General features: G+C 40.6%; 1 long non-coding RNA gene across 1 annotated transcript; it reads left to right on the top strand.

The window, feature by feature from the left end:
* Positions 1-8,167: 8,167 nt before the first annotated feature.
* Positions 8,168-11,464, top strand: LOC145652128 (uncharacterized). The gene is made up of 2 exons (XR_014118343.1): positions 8,168-8,478; positions 10,603-11,464. It is a non-coding gene; the product is annotated as an uncharacterized LOC145652128 (long non-coding RNA).
* Positions 11,465-16,244: the final 4,780 nt, after the last annotated feature.

Below are 16,244 nucleotides of genomic sequence, written 5' to 3'. Positions count from 1 at the left end.
TACAAAGGTCAAAGGTCACTTTTAAAATGAAAATATGCTACAAATGTATAAATTAAAAAACGCATCAAAGCACTGTCCAGGAATTTCCGTAATTCCGTGAAGGGCCGCAGTCGGAAGCTGCTGATGTGATCACTCTGCACTGTCATGCAAACATGCCTGGGATATCTCTGGAGTCACCAGGCAAATCCTGACTGTTGTCCTAAAAGTTGTGAATCCTGTTTTAGCTGGAGGAATCTAGTCTAAGATAGATCATTGATATCCGTACACAAAATGGATCCTTTTGAATTATTTATCCTTGGTGACATGTATAAGCTATGAAACATCACAAAATAGGCTAGTTGAATTATAGTTTGAGAGTTGTTTTTTTCTGTAACTTTAATTTTATGTGCTTTGTGCAATAAGGATACTTAGTAAGGAATGACATTAAACTTGAACTTGACTCATACTTCTTCCAAGGTCAGAAGAGTGTGTTTGGCCCTGTAACAGCTCAACAGCGGGCAAACAGCACCAGCCACTGAGCAGTGTTGGAAGCTTGTCAGTCCCTGAAGGGAGTGTGCTTGGCTGCTAGTGGGCCAAGCACAAGCTTTGCTGTGGCCTAGAATCAGTACCCAGTCGAAAGGCTAGAGGCATAAACTGAAACATGGCCATTCTTTCTATTTGAAAGTAAAAATAGAGTGCTTAACTTCTGTAGCTATAAATTTTCTAATTCTAATTGTTATGAAGAAATAATGAATAGCACCATTATCAGTATTATTATTATTATTGGTGGTGGTGGGGTAGTTGTGATATATATATACGCATAAATACGTCAAAGACATGCTCGTCAATAGTGAGATAAGATCATTCAAATAATGGCTGTGGTACTGTAGCCTGCAACAGCTATAGATGTGCTGTAAATTTATTAACACAACAGCTAAAATAACTGGCATAAAAGGATCTATTATCATCACCCACTCTTCCTCGTGCATCACTGTGGGAGTTGTCTACTGTATTACTTGTAAGAGATGTAACTACATTGGAAACCAAGAGAAGGCTCACTGTTTGGTTTGTTGAACACCTTCACACCATCAGAATTAAGGATATGTCGTTTCCAGTGGCAAGGCATTTTAATACTAATGGACACTGCACTAATGACATATCTGCTTACAATGCCAGTTACATTAGGAAACTCAAAGAAAAAGAACTGATCTACACTCTTGGAACTTTAGAACCCCATGGAATGAATGTTATGATTTAAACATCTACCTTTTCACATATAAACTGGCCCCTCCTACTATTAGTTCAGAAGCACTTTGCTTGAACAGCCGACGAAAGACCTCTCTCTCTCTCTCTCTCTCTCTCTCTCTCTCTCTCTCTCTCTCTCTCTATATATATATATATATATATATATATATATATATATATATATATATATATATATATATATATATATAAAATTTTATCTTTAAGTAATTTACAACTTTATTTTAATGAAATGAGTACAAAAAAAACCTCTTGAAAGCTCTTCAGACAAAAACGAATAAATAAATAATTTCTTCAGGCTTTTGATTACATTAGAGTTTATATGTGTAGCAAGGCATTGAGAAATAGCTTAAACTGGAGTTGACCTTGAGTTTTCTTTATGATCAGTATTATTTAGAGTAGTTATTATGGATGGAAAATGTGGTGATATTGATTTAAGCCTCATTCTAAGGCCTGGCAGGCTAATTCATCGTCAAAATACATTTCGCAACTAAATTTCACAACAAAAGGAAATGTTATCTAACTCGCAACCTGTTGGTTTTACTTACGCTCACCAGTTCATTAAAATATATATCAAGGCGTAGCCTGAGTGAAACTGAAGACACTCTCTCTCTCTCTCTCTCTCTCTCTCTCTCTCTCTCTCTCCCAATTCCCTTACATTCCTGTTGTTTCATTGAGGAATTTTAATGTTCACGTAGAGAGAACAGCTTGTGGGCGCGAGAGAGGTGTTTGTCGAATTTCGTCTGATCCGGATTCTTTTCCTTTCTTCACACGGCATCTCCAGTTCACAGTTTCCGTAAGCTCATCGCCATAGCAACACGTTACATTTCTCTCAGTAATATTTATCCATTCCAGAGATAAACAGCGCCATGATGCAACTAAACGCGGCCTCTTCTAGCCGAGTTGCGTTTTAACGTGACTTCACTGAGTGAACACTAGGGGGCAGCAGTCGTCAACACAAACAACCGTGGCCGTGAAAAATCGCATCATTGAGAAATAAAACGCCTTTCAGGTGTCTTCTGCAGACAAAGGTGCCGTTTATTTGAGGTGAACATGGCCAGTTGTCAAGGCTTGAAACGCGGTGGGCTTGAAATGAATTTGAGCCCATCTGAAGGCGGACGAAAGCAGAAAGGAAGAGGATGATGGAAAAGCAAATCTTTCCAAGTAGGATGAGCCAGTGTGCTCAGTGAGAAAAAAAATCACAAACAGCAAGGCTAGATGAGTGGGAAGAAAGAGAGAGAGAGAGAGAGTGAGAGTGGTGCGTGTGTGTGTGTAAGACAGAAAGAGTGAGTATATGTGTGTGTGTGTGTGTGTGTGTGTGTGTGTGTGTGTAGGACAGAGAGAGAGAGAGAGAAAGAGAAAGAGAAAGAGAGAGAGAAGTGACAATGAGATAGAGTTAGAGAGAGAGTTGTGTAGAAAGAAAGGTAAAGGTAGAAAAATGACGGCCGGAGATGAGTGTTATATAAGCCTGTCTATAGATTTATGTAAAATGCAAAGAGCAGAGTCTCACACACACACACACGCACACACGCACACACACACGCACACACACACGCACACACACACATCTATTTCTACTGTTTGCTTGGATGTGTTGTAGTTAATGAGAGTTTGTTGTAACCCATCCAGCGGTCAGCCTTCAGGCTTGCTTTGACTCCCACCCACCCCCCTTTTTTGCTCACCCACTTTGGCAGAGTTCCATTTACACACACACACACACACACACACACACACACACACACACACACACAGTTCAGATGATAAGAGAAAAGGAATTTCGTTCAGTCATAGATGTTTGCAAGTTGCATATATTTTCACAGAAACAACTTCAGGACCAGGCTCTCTCTCTCTCTCTCTCTCTCTCTCTCTCTCTCTCTCTCTCTCTCTCTCTCTGTGTGTGTGTATGCATGTATGTTGTGTGCTCATGCATGCTTGTGTGCACAAATTCACTGCAGATTTTTTTTAGCCAGTTTTTAACATTTTGTATACATATTTTAGCAGTATTGTATCAAATGCTGCATGTTAGTACCACCATATATTTCTCTGTGCAACACTGTTTTAAAACAGTTCATCTGGTCTGTGGGCATGAAGCAATTTAAGCCAAACAAGAGTTTTTTGTTCTCAACAGATTTCTACTGAGCACCTTTAATAAATTAATAGCATTGATTCTTTTACTCTGCAGGGGGAACTGTATTGATTGGGAGAGTTTTTTTTTAATCTGAAGGGTGTTGGGTTGCCAAAGGAGTTTGAACCTAGATACCAAAGGTCCCAGAAGTAAAAGAAGTGTGTGTGTGTGTGTGTGTGTGTGTGTGTGTGTGTGTGTGTGTGTGTGTGTGTGTGTGTGTGTGTGTGTGTGACATCTTCACAGAGTTTCAGGCCACTCAGCAATACAACGATGTCCTGACTACAAAGTACTTTCTCCTAACAATCTGGGTTAGCACATGCACACACACACACACACACACACACACACACACTGAACAGAGGGGGAGCACTTATAAGAACAGACAAGAAATATACTAACTTTAGTTTGAGTTTAGTATTCCCCAGACAACCTTTCTCTCTTTCTCTCTCTCCTTGTATGTCTCTCGCCTCTGTTCTCTTCTTTTTTCCATCTCTCTTTCCCCTTTCTCCCATAGGGTGCATTGCCCAGGATAAGAGTTTTTACAGCAAGTCCATTCATCTGTAGCGCATCTGCATACTCTCTGCCTGGACCTGTGTTTGAATCTGAATAATTTATATTGATCTTAGCTGCAAATCAAGAGCTTAATCTTATCTTCACTATAGGGCTGTGTGTGTGTGTGTGTGTGTGTGTGTGTGTGCGCATGCGCGTGCACATGCACATGCATGCATCTGTGTCTGTGTGTGCGCGTGTGTGCATATGCATGTGTGAGCATGCATTATCCTTTTTTCTAAAAATGTTAGCAGTTTCCAGTTTCACCCACTAGCTAACTATGTCTCCCCCATTGCACAACACCACCAAGCCAGAAGGGTGAAGGCCAGTATGTGCTTCGCTTCCTCCAATGCGCATGCAGCTAGCCACTGCATCTTTTCAGCATGTCTGGAAGAGAGTGCCACCCCCATTTCCATGCATGCTGGCAAGTAGATGCCTACTTGATTGGCGTTGTGTGGCGGGATTGGTTGGGAGGAGCCATCCAGCCTCTACAGAGAGCGAGGCCAGTTGTACTCTCTTGGATAGTCTTGGATGGCTATGGCATCACTGGGAATCGAACCAGCAATCAGTGTGTGAGGGTCTCAAGATTTAAATAACCAGTGTTTTCCAAACATAGCATTTCATAGATTATCTATTGTAATATCTTAGTTTCTATAGGTCTGTACGATGCCAGGAGACACAGTGTGATTATTTTCAGTGATTGCATTATTACACACAACCCAAGGAAGTCTCTTCACTCTGATTTAAAAACCATTTCAATCACACTTCACTGGGTCCCCCACAATGAGTAATAAGAACGTGTATAGCTTCAGGTCCGTAAACAGTTTTCTAATCTGCACTCTCCATATAGTTATTGTGCTGGAGTATCAACAACTTAACAGCCCAGCCAGAGATCAAACAGCTGGCAGTGGTATTCAGCACCAGGGACAGCGCCACATTCTACACAAGGAGGCTCCACCCACCCCTCAAAGTACAGCAGCAATGTTTTGGGAGTAAATGACATAGCACTTAATGTACACAGACACTTCTGCTAATAACTGGATTTTTTTCATATTAGGAGATTATCAAAACTGGTAATAACAGCCAAGAGAACCCACTATGTTAGCCAAAACTACAACATACATGTGAGTGTGTGTGTGTGTGTGTGTGTGTGTGTGTGTGTGTGTCTGTGCAAAGTGCTTCTGAACTAATAGTAGGAGGAGCCACTTTATATGTGAAAAGGTAGATGTTTAAATCATAACATTCATTCAATGGGGTTCTAAAGTTCCAAGAGTGTAGATCAGTTCTTTTTCTTTGAGTTTCCTAATGTAATTGCTGCTATAGCAACAACTGGCATTGCAAGCAGATATGTCATTAATGCAGTGTCCATTCCTTGCCACTGGAAACAGCAAAGTTTCTCTGGAATCTCTGTGTACTTTACTACAATTTTTGATATCTCTCTCTCTCTGTCTCTCTCTCGTGTGTGTGTGTGTGTGTGCATATGTATGGCAGCCATTCCATTCCAATATCTGCTGCATTTCAACACAGGCACACCTCGTTCTACTTAATGAGGTACTGATTGGGTGATCACCTGAACCAAATCTAATCAGCAATGTGAAAGACTGGTAGAGAGCATGCCAAGACCCATGAAAGCTGTGACTGAAGATCAGGGTTATTCCACCAAATATTGACTTCTGAACTCTTCAGTTTAAACATCTGTATTGTATTGTTTAAAACTTTTCTTTGCCTCAAAACACAGCACTGGACAGATGTCCTTTATCAGCTGATATATATATATATATATATATATATATATATATATATATATATATATATATATATATATATATATATATATATATATATATATACAACAGTGCCCAGGGGTTGTCAAACCTGAGAGCTGACCACAGCACCTCCCTGCACAGGGATCCAGTAACCATCACTCTAGCAGACATACAAGAAACAGTCTCAAATTTGAAGAGCTGGACAGCTCCAGGCCCTGACATGGTCTGTGCTTACTGGCTGAAAAAGCACTCCATGAGCACCTGGCAGAAACACAACATCATAATCATACTCCATAATCAAATGGCAGGCATAGTATTCTGAAACATCTATATCAACTACAGGCTAGAAGTTACAAGGTCAAAGTGGAGCACAGCCCTGAAGGTGGTGGAGAATAACCAAGGGTTCTCAAAGTATTTCTGAAATGGGGATTGAGTGCACATACCAGCTACATATTGTTGATAAGGTGACCACACCCTCACACCGCACTGACTTCATTCATATCTATTATACATATTCCCATGGCTTTACTTAGTACTTATTTGATGTGTAGATGGAAGCTAGGGACCCCATTGCGTTCACATTAAATAGGTAATGGATCGAGGCACTTACCAAGGGGGCGTAATTCCCTAAGTGTGGCCAAATGGGACACGCCCAAGTAGATGTTCATAGAGTGAGTCATGAGAAGGGTAACAAAGCTCATTCCTAAATGAATAGTACAGTGAATGCTGTCAGCAAAGTCCACATCTGCTGTGTGTTTGAACCAGTCCAAGGGCTACATACAAACCTCACAACTGCTCACCAGAGCGGACAAATATCTGCTAGAGGTTCTATTTTGAAGACAAGATTCATATACTTGTAATATCTTCTGAGAATGCACTTTGTATATGTGTGTTTCTAAATATCTATATGAAAAGGGAATTAGCATGAAATCGTAGGATCAGGAGTGATAGGCTGCATAAATAAACAGCTGAACTCTGAGTTCTGCAAATCATTCGATTTCACTCTGTAACTTGAAAGTAAAGCTTATCTCACTGATATGATATAAAGGAAGCCTTGTCTTTGTGTTAAATGTCTGTTTTACTGTCTAAGCTGAACGGCACTTTGCAAGTTTAGGATCAATGCCTATGACACCAATACAATGTGTTGGAAATGTGGGTGCACGTGCGTGTGTGTATATCTGTCATAAATGCATTCATGTATGTCTTGATGAAAGTGTGTAGGTGTAGGAATTTGTGCAAATCTTTCATAAATATGTGATGATGTCAAAGTGTGTGTGGATGTATGTGTGTCATTGGGGACGAGAAGGGATCTTTCATAAATATGTGAATACATGTCTAAAGTGTACATGTGATGGGGGGTTTACTCATAAATATGTGAATATATGTATAAAATCAGCGTATGCTTGGCATGGTGAATTATGTACTGTCACTGGTGTCATTTTGAATAAATGTCATTCATATGACAGACCAGGAGCTACGCTGAAGTGGTGTGTGTGTGTCTGTGTGTGTATGTGTGTGTGTGTGTGTGTGTGTGTGTGTGTGTGTTTGAGCATGAGACTGATTACTAGCATAAATAAATATGACATCAGAATTTGGCAGTAGGTATTCAGAAAGAGGCTGCTTAGAGACTATTCGTGTCCAATTCATAACAACGCACAGTTCATAATAAGCAGTACCAACAGATCCCGTGTCTGGGCAAAAATATCCTAAAGTAGGATTTTCTCTCTGTGAAGTTGAGCCAAGTGTCTTAGCAATAGCATTCCCCACTCTATTCGCTCTTTAAATACGACTCCCCATTTGTTTTTAGTGCGGTCAAAACAAATGACTTCCGAAATGAGTGTGTGATGGTCAGCATCATGCACAATACACGCTTCACTCCTTGCTAATAATCCCTTATTTTTTGTTAATTTTCTGTTGCATTAATCGCTAATCCATACGTAACACCGATTCATTCATTCATTCATTCACCAATGTGGGCAGGAATTTCAACTCCCCATGGACATCCATTTAAATTGAAGACTATTTAAGTACTTTATTTCATCACCCGAGCAAGTGTGGTGCCTGACAGTAACTCGCTCTGTTGGCCATGCACACCAAACTTTTCATACTCATTAATGACAACAGATCAGAGGAAAGTAGGTTGTTAGCTACAGGTCTCAGGTTAGTGCACAGCCGGTAACTTTGCCTGAGACCACCAGGCTGTCTGAGTCTAATTATCAAAGTTAGGTGCTTAGAGCACTTCGGAGACACCTTCTGGGACCTTATAATTACTTGTGAATTGCCAAGCTAATTAAGTAGCAAACTAGGTTGTTGCTACGTACCTCGCTGGCATCTACTACAGTTTCAAAGCTCTACTATATATACTCAGTTGCGCAGAATAGCTTTAGCAAATTGCGCAGTGAGACAGACGGCTCAGTCTCGCGTCTACCGCTCATGTTAAAACCGCAGAATGCCCTGCGAGGTCAAATTTGCCCAGTAAGTAGTCTAACTTAACCACGTGGCTCCATCTCCTTTAGTTTCCTGCCTTCCTGGCATGTTCACCGCACAGCTTCTTTAAAGAGCGCGTTCGATTGAGCCATCCCGACCACCGCGCCGGCACCGTCGATGCGTCTATCTGTTGCGCCTGGCCAATTAGACGCAGCGGAGGTCCGATCCAACTGATCTGACCGTCGATTGCTTCACGCTGTGCTCGCCAGATATATTTCTCCTTCGGACTGCTTAAGGGTCGCCCGAGGCGCTATCCCAAGGGTCCCCAATCCGCGGAGTCTGTGGAGCTGCACACTGACAATATTCATTGTAAGCCGCAGCCTCTAAATAAGGCCGACCTGAATAATGCATGAAAGAAAATGAGTCGAAAAGAGTTAAGTACCGTTCGCGCACAGCCAGGTTTCTAAATATAATAACATAGAAGGTCCGGGCATAGCATTAAGGAGTGAAGTCCTGAAGACAAGGATTTGCAGTCATTTGACAATAATGTACATAGTGCAACGATCATGTGTTGCAAGGATTGTTCTGGACAGAATTTGTTTTAATTGTATGTTTTAAACCCCTTTGCATCTGTAATATGAAGGCAAAATTGCTGAATAATATGTCCCAGGCTTTCATACAGTATGTACTTCAGCGAGAATTTAGTGATTCATCTGAGTGGATCCACCCAGGGACCACCTCTGGGGACAGTTTATCTAATTACAAGGCTACATCTGTTAACTCACATGCACATATGCAAACAAACACACATGCGTTTAGGTCAGCACCTGCTAAGCATGCTACTAGCAGGGATTATGGTGGCTTGTGTTGCGTGTGTTCTAATTTTGTCTGTCATCAGGTTGCCCTATTTAAATCGGCGCATGTGTGTGTGTGTGTGTGTGTGTGTGTGTGTGTGTGTGTGTGTGTGTGTGTGTGTGTGTGTGTATGTATATGTATGGGCTAACACTGTAGACCAACTGGAAACTTTAGTCCATCTGTTATGAAACAATTATAACTAATGGAGACTCCCCAATCACTCTCATTATGCTGACCCATCCCTTTAGTCTTCACTCTCTCTCTTTCTCTCTCTCTTTCTCTCTCTCTCTCTCTCTCTCTCTCTCTCTCTCTCTCGCTCTTATTCACACATGCAAATGCACACAGAGGAAGGTAATTAACGACAAGTTCCTCATTCTTTTCACAATAAACTTAGACCTTTGTTCCTTCTCCTGTGCTTAAAGACCAGATTCTCTTTTAATAGATCAGCCAGAGAGAAGAACTAAAATGAACTTTAACTAAAACCACACTTGGGTACAGTCTCTACCCCTTGGAGAGCAATTAGTAAGACTTTTGTAGCTTCTGAAATGGAAATATTGTGGGTTATCCCATTAAATGTCACGGCGCCCCTTGTCTCAACTCTACTGAAAAAAAACCACAATAAAATATGACATTTTAAATGTACATCTACAATGAAATTTCACTTGTTATACTGCCAGTGTACAAACAACAGCATTACCCTGAAACCTGTACCATTAAATCCAAATGTCTCCTTACTTTAGGCTACCTGTATTTTAACATTGTCCTTGTAAAAACTGCATATTGACACGGCTTAATTATTCCCACAGTCATGAGTTCCATGAAGATTAGATATCAATTCACTGTGGAATTACGTGCAGTGGGTCTGACTGGGTGTGTGCAAAAAGGCTACACAATAAAGTGTAGCAGGCCTTGGCCAGGCTTGACCTACTGATGTGAAAAACTGTAGAAAAGTCTGGTTGTAATGAAAACTGCTGATGCTTGCTGGTTAGCATAAGAGGACAGTAATGATGTTTCACGTCACCATTCAGTATCATAGATCAGAAGAACCATAATAGCCTGCTAGGTGGTCATACTAAATATGAAAAATACATGAAATGGGACAAAATATGCTTTTATTTCCTTCAGGGAAGATACCAGATGACTGCAATGGCCATTTACCAGGAATTGGATATTAAATTATGGATTTTGCTGTGAAAAGTGGCAGGTTTTAGAAGGCACCAGACCTGCCCTCCTTTTTTCCTTCTCATTAAGACTTTACCTTCTCATTAAGTCTTTACCGTCTCAATATTTAAGGCTAGGCTGAAAACCTATCTGCACCGTCAGGCATTTTATTAACTACTTCCCATCTTAGGTAAAGGTGTAGATCTGGGGGTCCACGGGCATTGACAGTTTTGTAAACTTGGATGTTACGATGCTGTCACTTCACCTCTCTTTTGTCACTCAGGTTTGTTGACTGAGAGCAGCAGAGTACTGATGTTCCAGGGTGCCCTCATGCCTGTGGTTCCTTCTGGCTCTTTCCTTTTAGCTGTGCTGCCATAGCTAGACCTGCCGGAGTCCATCTTTGCACATTATAGTTCCCTAATTTACACACCCTCATACCTGGACACGCCTAATAATTTATTCTCTCTTTCTGCCGAGGTACACCTACGCCTGATGTCATGACGTTATTGAGCCTCAACCCGTCTCAGCTGCCTTGGCTATTCCCACCACCTTCTGATGTCCCCTCCTGTTGCCCACCACACCTCCACCCCAGCCAACTACTTCACCGTTGCCCTTAATGGACGTTCTCTTGTGGGATGGATTTCAGACACACGCACACCATCGGGACAAGACTAGGACCTCTAGAAAGTTGGACTAGACATTAATTGCTTATTTTTTTCATTTTTTATTTATTTTTCTCTTAAAATTGTTATTATTGTGGTGACCATTGTCAGCCAGGGGAGGATGGGCCACCCTTTGAGTCTTGGTTCCTCTCCAGGTTTCCTCCTCCTTCACTAGGGAGTTTTACCTTGCCAGTGTCGCCCTTGTCTTGCTCACTGGGGGCTTCAACTCGGACATTTGTAAAGCTGCTTTGTGACATCTGTTGTAAAAAGTGCTATATAAATCAATTTTGATTTTTTTGATTGATTAAGAATTGAAATCTGAAATATGACATTTCTGAAATTTTCAGAAATTAAATATGAAATGTTTTACACAAACCAATACATATTTAGCTGTGCAGATGGTATGAGCAGATAAACATAAAAAAATGCCATATGCAAATGTATGGATTTGTTACGATAACGCCCCCCCCCCGAAGTCTTTGTGTGTGTGTGTGTGTGTGTGTTTGCAGGGTCAAGCCCTCTCATGTTTCTCACCTGATCCTTGTTTTGTATCATTATTGTGCAGGTATATAAATCCCTTGTCTTGTTGTGGATGTTGTCAATGTTTAACCCCGATAGCCTACGAGCTATGTGTTCTGTGTTGTATGTTCTAATAAACGTATGTCTGTTTTACTCAACTCGTCCCCGCATCCTGCTCTGCCTCCTCAATATTACAGCAGTGAGTTGTACACCCTTAAAAGTTTCTAAAAATCAATGCAATTTAAGTTGAAGTTCAAGTTCAAATTTAGGTTTTATTGTCATTCTTTCATTCGTTAACTTTATGTACATTGGAATGAGATGTCATTTCTTCTGGTCCATGGTGCAACACAAAAGAACGGTACAGCAGTACAATACAAATACAGACACGCAGCTGAGTGGTGAGGTAAAGCATGACATATTAATTCTGTCACTGAGACTTTCATTTATAAGAAGTTTTATATAAGGAAAAATTTAGATTAAGCACTTTACTATCCAGTTTTGTAGAATTACATTGAACTGTTACAAGTTTTCAGTTTTTAATTAATGGCTGCTGCCTAACTGTTATACAGTTAATCAACAAATGTTTCTGCAGCATCTAAAACTAAGGGCTGGAATTCAGAGCACTGTGTAAAAGTGACTCTGTTCCTGTAAAAAGACTTGATAATTTCAGTCAGGTTTGGAAATGTTTCCTGTTCTACTAAAACAATTGCATGAGGAGTACCGCAAGGTTCCATTTTAGCCTGATTCTATTCTCTTTGCTAAGCTGCCGTTAAGTTCCATATTTTAGAAGCATAACATCTTTTATTATTACAATGTTGATGATGCACAAATATACATCCCACTGAATCCTGGGAACAAAAGATCTGCAATATTGCTTCCTCACTGCATTATGGATATTGGATTGCAATAAACATCCTACAGCTAAATGAAAGCAAGACTGAGGTCATTGTGTTTGGCCCTCTGCCTGAATAAAAGATATAAAAACATAACAACCTATTCCCTTTGTCCTATTAATTTACACACCTTTTAAAATATCTTGGTGTTATCACTGATTCAGGCTTATAATTTGACAATAAATGTACTCTGTAATAAGATTCTTTCTGCTCAGAGCAATTTGAAGTATTATCCTTTATTTCATCCCAGCTTGACTCTTGTCATTTTCTGTACATCGGTATCAGTCTCTATTAAATCTACACTTTTTACCAGTTAAATTTGGATTTGACTTCATCATGTGATTCAGTTCTCTGTATTTCTTCCCTTGCATTTTCCATTTTTCAGCTCCATGTCAGTTGTTGCCAATTCCACCTGCTATCTTGGTCTCCTCAGTCGCATGGCAGCTACTAACCTGGAAGTTTCAGGGCCAACACATATTCCCTCCACGGCATGCGCCGCCAGCTTCCACATCTTCTCCAGCTGCCACTTGTACAGTGTCGCAGAGCAACTGAACGCAACTGGAGGAGAGAGAGCTAAATGCCGATTTCTTGCACACTCGACCTTACAGACGCCCATGTTTGGCCATCACCCTGAATGGGGAAATGCGCTATGCCATTCCTCCCAACCAACGACAGCATGGCCAGTTGCACTCTGGTGGACTCCCAGTTGCAGATGGCTATGGCTTACCTACTGCCAGCAGAGAACTGGAGCTCAGTAGCTAGGTTTTCTAGCCAATTATGCAATTTGAGGACTCTGATTTGAATGACCTACATATTGTAGTGTTTAGCAAGCCAACCTTTTAAGGGGCTGTCGTGTTGAAGAGCTTTGACGAGCTTTATCGCTTCTGCTGCCTCATTTCTGCTGTTCCTCTTCTGCTGTTTCCCTTGTCTTATGCAGGTGGATGTTATAATGGTTTTTGAGACCCTTAACACAGTCAATTCTCAGTCAATTTGACCAATGCACCTGCGATTCGGACACCAACAATGGCCTCTTTGGAACTCTTTTAGCTGTTCTTGAAACTCAAATATTGACGTACTGACTATCAGACTTTTGTACCTTAACACATTCAACCTGTGTAGATGACTTTGCTTTGACTGTGCTTATTCTTACTTCAAAGTTAAAGTCAGTCCCCTGTACTTCATGTTTTTTGTGTTTAAGTATATACTGCTGAGTTTATTGGAAAATCAATTCCTAAGTTTAAAGATGCTGTATTCATGTATTGAACTGTGGCCTGGCAGCAGACATTGTGACAATGCATCTCAATAGATGCAGAGTTCAACCCATCATCATGGGCCATAATACTGTATCACAACGACATACACAATCTATTTCAGAGTAATTGCACTGAATTATCTAGTACCTGCACATTGATCCTATGAAGGGGTTTCTATTCACAGTCAGACTCATGCTCACGAATCAACCATGCTTTGATTTTCTATAATGGTTCAATTAATTTCATTTCAGTTTTATTTTCACCACAACCATCATTGTTAACCAAAGTAAACAAGAATGTTGTCAGTATGATGTTTATTGCTTAGGATTAATTACACCCACCATTTCCCCACTTTAACCAGTTTTACAATCACACGGAGTACATGTCTGAAATGTATTCAAATCTTTCAGAATTAAAGACAACAGATTGCTACTTTGGATTGGGTTTCAGATGGGACACGTACATCTTGCCATCCTTTCTCGGTTATGCTGCACTCAGCTTTGAGCCATGACCATGCAAATGCCCAACTGGTTGCGATGTTGCATAGCAACAGGGGAGAGAGAAGGACCCCCATCCTTCGGGACCCCCTGCTATGGACAGCAAATGGTACGATTGGGACTCAAACCTGAATGTGTGCACAAATCTGCTCTGCCAAGCAGTGCTGCTAGCAGGTGCACCCTCAGGAGGAGGGAGAACTGTACGCTCCACAATTATTGGCACCCTCATTATGAGCCAGGGATGCTGGGTAAAACTCTATTGTTTGTCAAATGTTTTCTGCGTTGAAGTGCTCATATATACATATTAAGATATTTATTGCTCAGAGAGAAAATAATCTATAACACAGTTTGTTTTTTTAATGCTGTGCTGCTTAATTTAGTATTTTGGGCCTTTTCCAAGCAATGAATTTTCTCCTGCTGTATATCTGGGAAAATACTTTTGCAGTTTCATATGAATTTGCCAATAATATATTCATTGTAGTAATAATAGTAATAACAAATTCAATTTGTTCATGACTTATGCATTTCAGAAATATTTAAACATTTATAGAATACATTTATTCTACTACTCAAACTTTCTGTATGTGCTACTTACATACATACATACAAAAGTAAGTAAGAATGTTTTACTACTTTTAACCCATTGTCCAAACTTTCCATGTTAAAAACTCTTGTTTTGAATTTTAGCCCGTCTTCATGGACACTACACTGACAAGTCATCCTCCCCACCCCTTAAACTACATTTAGTTCTCAAAGGCAAAGACACCAAATTATATAACACCCAATTCGCCCAAATTCGAGGAATTGCATATTAAATATTAAACTGCAAATTTTGCACTGTATTTTGCACTCATTCTGAAAGGTAAATGCTATATTAAAATTTGATTAACCCGATATTATTCATTCTACTACTTGTGTAGTCTAGGTTACTGTGGCAACACTGAAGTTTCAGAGAGGCTGCTCCAGTGTTACTGATGTGACAGTCAAAATTCTGAATGTGCTGTTGTGGTTCTCCAAGCGACCAATATTCCCTCCTTACATGTGACATCCTTTCTTGGTATTCCATCTGTAATATTATATGTCGAAAAGAATAATCATGCTGCAGGAACAATGCAAGTATAAAAATCAAACACATACTACAAACAACCTGTAAATTCAAAGTCCTACCAAGGTTATCGTGTGTACCAAGGGTTTGTGGTTTCCTAGTGACTGGGTAGACACATTTAGGGGGAATCAACCCTCAGAGACAAACTGGGAGCTACAAACAGCTTGTCTATGGAAATGTTAGCTGTTATATTGCCATGTGTTCTGGGCTGAGTCCCAGAGTGGCCCAGAGGCTTACGGAGATGCTTACGGGTGATACCAGACAGCACCGGCTGACTGACTGAAGCTGCAGATTTGGGAAATTAAATGTCCCCCATGCCCCTCCTGTTTCTCCGCCTCCCAGACAGGCTGCAGACACTCTGAACTGAAGAAGACTCCTGAGTATAACCAGGCCTCAGCAGAGCTCAGGGTAAAAAGACAATTTCTGTGTGTATGGTTGCTTGAAGAGTGCCCTCCGAGGATGAGAAAGACGTTATCAGGAGAAGCCACTGCAGTCTGGAGGTTTTTCTTTCCTGAAGAACCCAGGGATGAGGAGACAGAGTTTGACCTGGGTCAAGACAAACACTAAATAGACAAGACAAACACTAAATAGGACATACTCCTGCTCTACTGAGACACATAAAAATGGACACATAAGATAAAGACCTACATTTATTTTAGTTTTCCAATTGTCTTTTGAATATAAAAAACCTTGGTATTCCTTTCTAATGCCAAGCTAATTCTAACTGCGTGATGATAAGAGGACTGATGTTAGGCTTGCCTTCCAGTGTGAAGCTGCACAGTTATGTGTGAAGTAGTGGAATCTCGTAACATTGTACTGACATGGACCAATTTCGGAAATTAAATTTAGTTCAGAACACTGAGCTGTAAAAATTCATTTTATCATTATAAAAATGTTTAGGGTTTTGTTTGGTACATATTTTTAAAAAAGTTTGTTATCATACAGTAACCGTTTGTGTGTTGTTTCCTTTGTCACAGTGCCGACGCTGCGTTTATGTGTAACAAAGCGTGCTGGCAGACCCCATATGTTCCATTTGTTTTGCTTTGAAAGTTGTGACATCTACAAGCTGGAGGCAGTGATAGAGCTGGAAAACACGCGGTGCATGAGACCAGGCGAGGTGAATTGGCAGATATGCTGCTTCCCAGTAGCAAGTCTCAGTGTGCTTCAAAGCACCACTGCAAGATCCATTG

This window comes from Electrophorus electricus, chromosome 18, assembly GCF_041902795.1.
Source record: "Electrophorus electricus isolate QZ-2024a chromosome 18, ASM4190279v1, whole genome shotgun sequence".
Taxonomy (NCBI): Eukaryota; Metazoa; Chordata; class Actinopteri; order Gymnotiformes; family Gymnotidae; genus Electrophorus; species Electrophorus electricus.
The sequence above is the reverse complement of the archived record's forward strand: the minus strand, read 5'-3'. Positions and strand labels throughout refer to the sequence as shown.